The 8,543-nt window shown below is 43.0% G+C and overlaps 1 pseudogene; it reads right to left on the bottom strand.

Moving 5' to 3' along the window:
* Positions 1-7,953: 7,953 nt before the first annotated feature.
* LOC124799753 lies at positions 7,954-8,071 on the bottom strand (annotated as a pseudogene).
* Positions 8,072-8,543: the final 472 nt, after the last annotated feature.

The following is an 8,543-nucleotide window of genomic DNA, read 5'->3' as shown; positions in this document are numbered from 1 at the left end:
GCTGTCCTGTTTTTGCTACATGTCACACACTTGGAAAGTGCCGGAGTTAGTGCCATCATAACTATTTTAATTCATTCAGACTCCAAAAGATTCAACCAGTGACTGTTATTTTTGGAATTCAGTTTGTTCGAACTTTCACATAGTCAAGAAAGTTTCTTTGTGTTTCCTTTTTCTTCAGAATTTAGTTACTATGTTAATATCAGATTCGTAAAGTTACTTTTTGTGTTACAAATAAAACTGTTTAATGGTATAACTGGCGAACGTTTCAGCTGATAAATCCGAAGTAAGGGACATATCAACCGTAGTGTACTGCATTGCTCGTCGATTCACACAGACTACCTTTCCTCATTCCTGCAGCTGCCTCCTGTTGGGAGACCAGCCCCATTTGGTGCTACAGTCACGTTGACCTCACGCAATGTTACGTTCAGATTTCTATGAACGAATAGGAGACATCTGGCAACATGCTCCTGCACTTTCATTTATTTTCACCGAGCTGTTAATATTTTATATTAGTATATGTATGTCGTCCGCATCTCGTAGTCGTGCGGTAGCGTTCTCGCTTCCCACGCCCGGGTTCCCGGGTTCGATTCCCGGCGGGGTCAGGGATTTTCTCTGCCTCGTGATGACTGGGTGTTGTGTGCTGTCCTTAGGTTAGTTAGGTTTAAGTAGTTCTAAGTTCTAGGGGACTGATGACCATAGATGTTAAGTCCCATAGTGCTCAGAGCCATTTGCACCATTTTTGTTTGGTATGTATGTCGTTTTTCAGTTTTAGAGTACAATGTAAGACATTGAAGTGCCAAAGAAACTGGTATAGGCATGCGTTTTCAAATACAGAAATATGTAAACAGGAAGAATACGGCGCTGCGGTCGGCAACTCGTATGTAAGACAACAAGTGTCTGGCGCAGTTGTTAGATCGGTTACTGCTGCTTCAATGGCATGTTATCAAGATTTAAGTGAGTTTCGACGTGGTGTCACAATCGGCGCACGGACGATGGGACACAGCACCTCCGAGGTAGCGATATTGGGGATTTTCCCGTACGACCATTTCACGAGTGTACCGCGAATACCAGGAAGTCGGTAAAACATCGAATTTCCGACATCGCTGCGGACGCAAAAATATACTGCAAGAACGGGGCTGACGACGACTGAAGAGAATCGTTCGGCGTCACAGAAGTGCAAATCTCCTGCAAATTGCTGCAGATTTCAATGCTGGGCCTTCAACAAGGGTCAACAAAATATCATCGATATGTTCTTTCGGAGCCGAAGGCCAACTCTTGTACCTTGATGAGTGCACGACACAAAGCTTTACGCCTTGCCTGGGGCTGTCAACACCTACATGGGACTGTTGATGACTGGAAACTTGTTACCTGGGCGCACGAATCTCGTTTCAAATTGTATCGAGCGAATGGACGTGCGGGGGTTGGAGACAACCTCATGAATACATGGTACCTGCATGTCAGCAGGGGACTTCCCAAGGTGGTGAAGACTCTGTAATGGTATGGAGCGTGTACAGTTGGAGTCATATGGGACCCTTGTAGGTCTAGATACGACACTGACAGGTGACACGTACGTAAGCATCTTGTCTGATGACCTGTATCCATTCATGTCCATTGCTCATTCCCATAACTTGGACAATTCCAGCAGGACAGTGCCACACACCACACGTTCAGAATTTCTACAGAGCGGCTCGGGGAACGCACTTCCGAATTTAAACACTTCCACTCGCCACCAAACTCCCCAGACATGATCGTTATTGAGCTTATCTGGGATGCTTGCAATGTGCTGCTCAGAAGAGATCTCCATCCCGCAATACTCGTATGGATTTATGGGCAGCCCTGCAGGATTCATGGTGTCAGTTCCCTCCAGCACTACTTCAGACATTAGTCGAACCTATGTCACGTCGTGTTGCGGCAATTCTGGGTGCTGTCGGGGGCCCCAAATGATATTAGACAGATGTACCACTTTCGTTGGCTCTTCGAAGTAACAATAATGAAAACATTTATAATAATGAATATTAACAATGTTAACATTTTGTTGAGCAGAATGTTTCAGACATATTTTTGCTTTAATATTGCAAAGTACTTATTTTTCAGATAGTTACAGTGACGATCTATAATATTTTTGTTTTTTAATGCAATACTTTTTGTCGGTTAGGTGATGTATGTAATCCAACTGTGTACAAATCAATTTAAATAAAATTTCAGCAGTTTTCGTCAGTGAGCTACAAACTTTGAAAGCTTTGTGGAGGGGATGGAACTTGCTATACACAATAACGGAGTTGTCTCGTAGCGGAAGGCTTCCCCGTTGCGCTGTCTGAAGCCATCTGGGATTGTGGGTTCAGGACACAAACATAAGTCTATACTTATTTCTGCGAAAGCGGGCGTTCCTGCGGATCATTTCTAACGACCATAGTATTCTAACCATCTTCCAGGAAATCTATTGTATATTTCTTGCACATCACATGAACATAATGGGCTGGCTAGCATCGAGATGCATCTACATACGGCTTCTACTGTCTAGACTGAATATTTCACTGACAGCACCTAAACTGTCAATTGTAAAAAATAGACACATCTCACCAGTCAGAGAGAAAAATTACTAAATAGACTATGTCCATAATGAACAACATTTCCTAGATATACCTTTATAAATAAACGTTCCTTTTGTAAGATTTTCATATGTTTTCTGTCATTGTAAATAATTCACCTTTACTGTATTGCGACAAAGATGCACGAGCGCGCTGCACGAGTCGTGGCTGAGATTCTTGACTCTGTGTTTAATCTAACATGTGGTGCATGTGGTCGATAGTCATTTGCACAGCGCGGGGGCGTCCTATTAGACGTATACTAGCGATCAGTTGAGTTTTATAGAAGAAGAGATGATATTTGTGAATTTGGAACAAATTGTTTAGACTACTTCATTATGGAGATGAAAATTTGTTTCTAAAGAAAGGTATTGATTCTGTCGATGAAGATGATTTTTCAAGGAATATTTCAAGGTAATCAATGCATGCTTAAGAATGAAATGTTTGTTTGTCAGAACTATTAACTGAAGGAAATCTTTGTCCCCCAGAAAACCAATAATAATCTTAATTTGCATTAATGTGATCTCTTTGTTTTCATTATGTCACAAATTACGCAACTTGTCGTGCGTACGTTGCACCGTACGCCACCTGCAGTCACAGATTGTGTCTGAAAAGCAAAGACAAAATTAGAGTAGATTACAAATTTTAGCTACTGCATTTGGCGATTTCAGTTTGTTTCGAGAATTTCAGTACACCAGACACAAAACAGTATGCTGAGCATCAGGCAAGTTACTCTTGTTTCAGGAGAGATCTCACTTTGCATTCTTGTGAGTAAACGGTACATTGTCAGGATTTCCAGGCGTTGCACTAAGTAAGCAGATTAATTTCAAGTGAACTGTGTAGGTTATCTTAAACAGTCATTTTCTACCGTGTTGTGTAATATTAAATATTTTGGGTATTTCAAGTCAGACCTTGCATATCATGTTGCTTAACTTCCATAACTTACTTCAGTATTGAGTTTCAGTTAAATAGTTTTCAATGACTGTACAACTAGTTTCTTTTGGCATTTAATTAGATTCAGTTTCATTATTTAGAATTCAGCATTTTGCTAAGACTAAAGTTTTGTTTCACGACACTGTTCACATGCGCAACACGGGACCAGTAAACAGCTGGTTTCGCTCAGTAGTTAAATACGATATCTACAGCAGACGTTACACGCAGACAAAGTTTTCGAAAAAGAATATTCAATGTTTCACATATACGTATATTGCCGAGAAATCTTACACTTTCGCTTATTATCTTGTAAGTTACAGAGAAAGTACTCTTATCTGAAACGCCCTACATACATAAATTTCTTTTAACATGAGGTTTCTGTCAAATTCTAGTAACAGAAGCACTTGGAAGCGGCGTCGAAAGAATCTAATCTGGAGCGAAAATTAATTGATCAGGAGAAGAGCAATAAATAATTACTGGAAAGCCAGCATAAAATATAAAGAAAAGGGCAGTGAAGAGGGAAGAACGCAGTGAAAGAGAAACTCCTCATGTATTTGTCTGGAATTTTGTTTTTCCTGCTGCGCTGATGGGAGAGTGCTGACAGCAGGGTGAGGTTAGTGGTTCGCTGTTGGACAGGAAGAAGACGAATGTGATCTGCCGACAAGGAAGCTACGTGAATGGCAGCATGGAGAGCTTTACTGTCCTCTTGAATGCAGCTTGCTTTTGTATCACATGTGGATTGGTAGGTAGCTTTTTTCTGCAGGCATAAGAACACAGTAGAGAACGATTAGAGTAAAGCACAGGCGTAGCTAATCACTTCTCGTCTTGGTTGAGGTTACCGATTGATTATAGGTATTTTGTACGAAAGGAAAAGAACTGAGGTACGCAGTGAGTAATAAGCTGACAAACGATACACAGCGCGTGTGAAAGTCATGTCAGTTTCGGTCGCGTTCATCCTAACTACTCATAAGAATATTCATCATTTGAATTTGTTGCTGCTGTTGAATTTGCCGTGTCTGCAGTTAATATTATTGGATATAAGGTCCGTCTCTTATGGAAAATACTTTTTTTTGCATGACCCAAACATATTTCAGAACCTCCGTGTCATCATCAGTGGGTTTTATTTACTAAAATTTGCGAAATGTGAACATATTTTGAGTGATAACTAACCTACGAAAATTAGGTCTAAGGACAGTTTTTCTTTGTTTTGTCATTACCTTCACATTTCACAGATTTTAATAAATGAAACCCACTGAAGATGGCACAGAGGTGCTGAAACATGTTTGGGTCACATGAAAAAGTGTTTTGCATAACAGGTTGACCTTATGTCCAGTACTCATAAAAATGATTAAGAGGTTCAAACAATCAATGTTCCACGCACATTTTGTTCAGTCATTTGTGGCTAGTCCGAATCGTCTGAATTTTGCCGTGTTTGACATCATCATTCTATCAAATAACTTCTGGAAATACAGCCAAGTAACAATTTCAGCGACCGCCGATATTTTGGGCGGGAGAACACCCCGCCATTTTCAAGGCAAACTGCAACGGACAGGCGACGTACATCCAGATTTAAAACCTCAGTTCTCGGACTGAAGCAGTAAAGATAACACACACACTGTACACTAGTGCCACCAAAGATGACCAAATTTAGAGCTATCGATAGTGAGACTACGAATTCGCAGTTGAGGTAGCATTGACTCTGTCCCTCTGTTTCTTGACAAGGGAAAGAGCCGGATTCCAAACAGAGTTTAAACAGAAACATCCATCAATGTTAACGAGGTTGCTCGCTAATTGAATCTCAACTACCTCCTTAATAACACTGTCCCAATAGCTGGACGTGCATGCCAATATCTCGGTGTTTTTATATAACATGGGTGGCCAGTATCCAAGCAATGTTCGGCAATAGCAGATCTACTTGGCTGCTGTAGTCGTGTGTGCCGTTTATGCTCAGTACATCGGTCCTCCACGGTCCTGATAGTTTGACCAATATATGCCATGCCGCGGCTACAAGGTTCAAATAGCCGGCCGAAGTGGCCGTGCGGTTAAAGGCGCTGCAGTCTGGAACCGCAGGACCGCTACGGTCGCAGGTTCGAATCCTGCCTCGGGCATGGATGTTTGTGATGTCCTTAGGTTAGTTAGGTTTAACTAGGTCTAAGTTCTAGGGGACTAATGACCTCAGCAGTTGAGACCCATAGTGCTCAGAGCCATTTCAACCAAGGTTCAAATGGTTCTGAGCACTATGCGACTTAACTTCTGAGGTCATCGGTCGCCTAGAACTTAGAACTAATTAAACCTAACTAACCTAAGGACATCACACACATCTATGCGCGAGGCAGGATTCGAACCTGCGACCGTAGCGGTCGCTCGGTTCCAGACTGTGGCGCCTAGAACCGTACGGCCACTCCGGCCGGCAGCTACAAGGAATACGATATACACCCGCCTTACGCAGACCAAGATCATCCTTAACGGAACTCAAACTATATCTTTACTGCTTCAGTCAGAGAACCGAGGTTTTAAATTTGCGTGTACGTCGCCTGTCCGTTTTAGTTTGCTTTGATAATGGCGAGGTGTTCTCCCGCCCATCGCTGAAAGTGTTACCTGGCTGAATTCCCGGAAGTTATTTGAAAGTTGTATACGCCAGGAGAAACTCAGGTCTCACATCATCATTCTAGTAGATTTTCTGCAGGACTCACGTATGCATTAGGGTTTGCTAAATTTTATGCGGACGCATTTTCCGAATTTTTTTTTTTAATTTCATTACTACCCTAAGTGTTTCCCTGCTTGCTGTAAACGACTTTTCTGCTGATTGCAGCCTCTCATCCAGTAGTATGTCGTGATCTTTTAATATGACGAGTGAATAAATTAAGACTGTCATCTGGAAACTACCTTAAAATTTACCGGGCACTAGAAGCGAAGACTAGGCTTTAAGAGTCTATCTCACCATACAGGTGTAGGTTAAGAATGGCTTTTCTAAATCTCTTGGGACGAATGCCGGGATGGTTCCTAGATGAAGTACACGAAGGGTTTGCTTTAATACCCTTGTCGACTGCAAGCGCGTGCTCCATCTCTAATGACTGTCTCTTCATCACGTCGTGTAATTCAGATTCCAGCGATGGTCAACCAGGTTTCACAAGTGCAGAATCGCGAGCAACGTATTTTGCAAGAGTGACGTTCCAATAAAAATGAGCATCAGTGCGAATGAGAGCAGCATCCCATTTGCAACACATCAAGCGGCGCCAGACTGGACCTTCTCCAGCGTGAAGCGTTTTGATGAATAGCCGTTCGGCTTGTTTGTCAACGTCGCAGTGGAGGACTGCAGTGCGGTAGAAAACCCACGCCTGTAATATCGTACTGATCGATCCGCGCAATGCAGCTTTCCGCTCCTTGTTGTCGGCGATACACGGGGCCATTCACTGCGGCCGGGTTTGCCTGGCCGTGGACACCGTCGCAGGAAATTTCATTTTCTGCGGAAAGAGAGGATCTCGGTGTTTCGGCCGACAAAAACATCTCGCTTCCTGAGCCGCAGAATTGGGAGCGGAGGCTGTGTTTTAATACGAAGCCGTCTCCAGTTGAAGCGGCTGCCTCCGTAATTGCAGGTTTATCCAGCCTGTCTTCCACGAAAAAGGCGTCCAAGAGTTGCGGTGCGCTCTCTGAAAACTTTCGGCACCGGCCAAATCGCCCATTTCCTGCCCGGACTTGAAAGAGACGGGTAGTCTGTACTCGCCGTTGATGGAATAATGCGGAAGCCTTCAGATGTCCTAACATAAGCGCAGCGGTAGTCTTTTTTATAGGGAAGACGACGTTTTTACTTAACGTGAAATATAATTTCAGTACAAAATACTTTCGTTTGTGAAACGGTAGGCCTTTAGTAACGCGTGCCAAGAATGCAATACTCTATTAATTTCCAAAATTACGTAGACGAGGCTATTGATAACAATCATATTACATTTATTCCGCAACATAATTACAGCAGTGTTTGAGTTATCGTGAAATTAACGGTTTTACACTGTTAGGATCCCAGTGAGACATTATGTCGAAATCTCAATGGGGCTCTGGAGTAGTGTGGACGCTGTCTGCCTACGACTTCAGCATCGTAATGCTAGACGAGCGACTGCAATGCTAGTTATATACTAACGTGAACAAATTAAATAAAATCTCCGATATGTATGCACCTCCATTTGCAATGGAAATAGCATCACAGTGAGATAACTAATTAGAATTGCAATTAAATAAACGCACGCAGTGTTCAGACCACGAGTGGCCTACCGGGGCCATCCGACCACCGTGTCATCCTTAGGGGAGGATGCGGATAGCAGGTTTGTGGGGTCAGCACACCGCTCTCCCGGTCGTAAGATGTTATTCTTGACCAAAGCTGCTACTATTCAGTCGAGTAGCTCCTCAATTGGCATAACGAGGCTGAGTGCACCCCGAAAAACGGCAACAGCGCATGGCGGCCTGGATGGCCACCCATCCAAGTGCCGACCACGCCCGACAGCGCTTAACTTCGGTGATCTCACGGGAACCGGTGTAACCACTGCGGCAAGGCCGTTGCCGCAAGTAAATAACTATATTTATTACTTATGGCTCCCCTAGTGAGCATTAGTTGTAGGTCAATCGTGCGCATAATGCACCGAACGAGATCTGTTTATTTTGAACAACGTTCTGCATAGAACAAAGAAAATGGTTACTAAGTACTTAATGTTATGAATAATTAGTTCTCTGCACATTAACGGCACACTGTGGCTCAGATGAAACTAATTTGTATTTTAATGTGCCCCGAACACATTGGAAGATACGTGGCATCTAACCAGAAGACTGTCTGGGATGCGCGGCAAAATTTCGTCATCAGCACAGCTCGCAAATGCAAAGTAATAGAGCGCAAGACTCGCGAAATAAGACAAGTAATCAAGCAACCCAAAGTTGCGCTGAAAATTCAGCAAATTGTGAGCTGCTCAGATAATGGACAGCACTAATTTCGAAATGCGAAACGTCTTAAAACTCAGCTAACATCTGCAGCGACGCGCA

Source organism: Schistocerca piceifrons, chromosome 5 (genome assembly GCF_021461385.2).
Source record: "Schistocerca piceifrons isolate TAMUIC-IGC-003096 chromosome 5, iqSchPice1.1, whole genome shotgun sequence".
Classification (NCBI taxonomy): domain Eukaryota; kingdom Metazoa; phylum Arthropoda; class Insecta; order Orthoptera; family Acrididae; genus Schistocerca; species Schistocerca piceifrons.
This window is presented reverse-complemented; position numbering and strand designations above follow the sequence as displayed.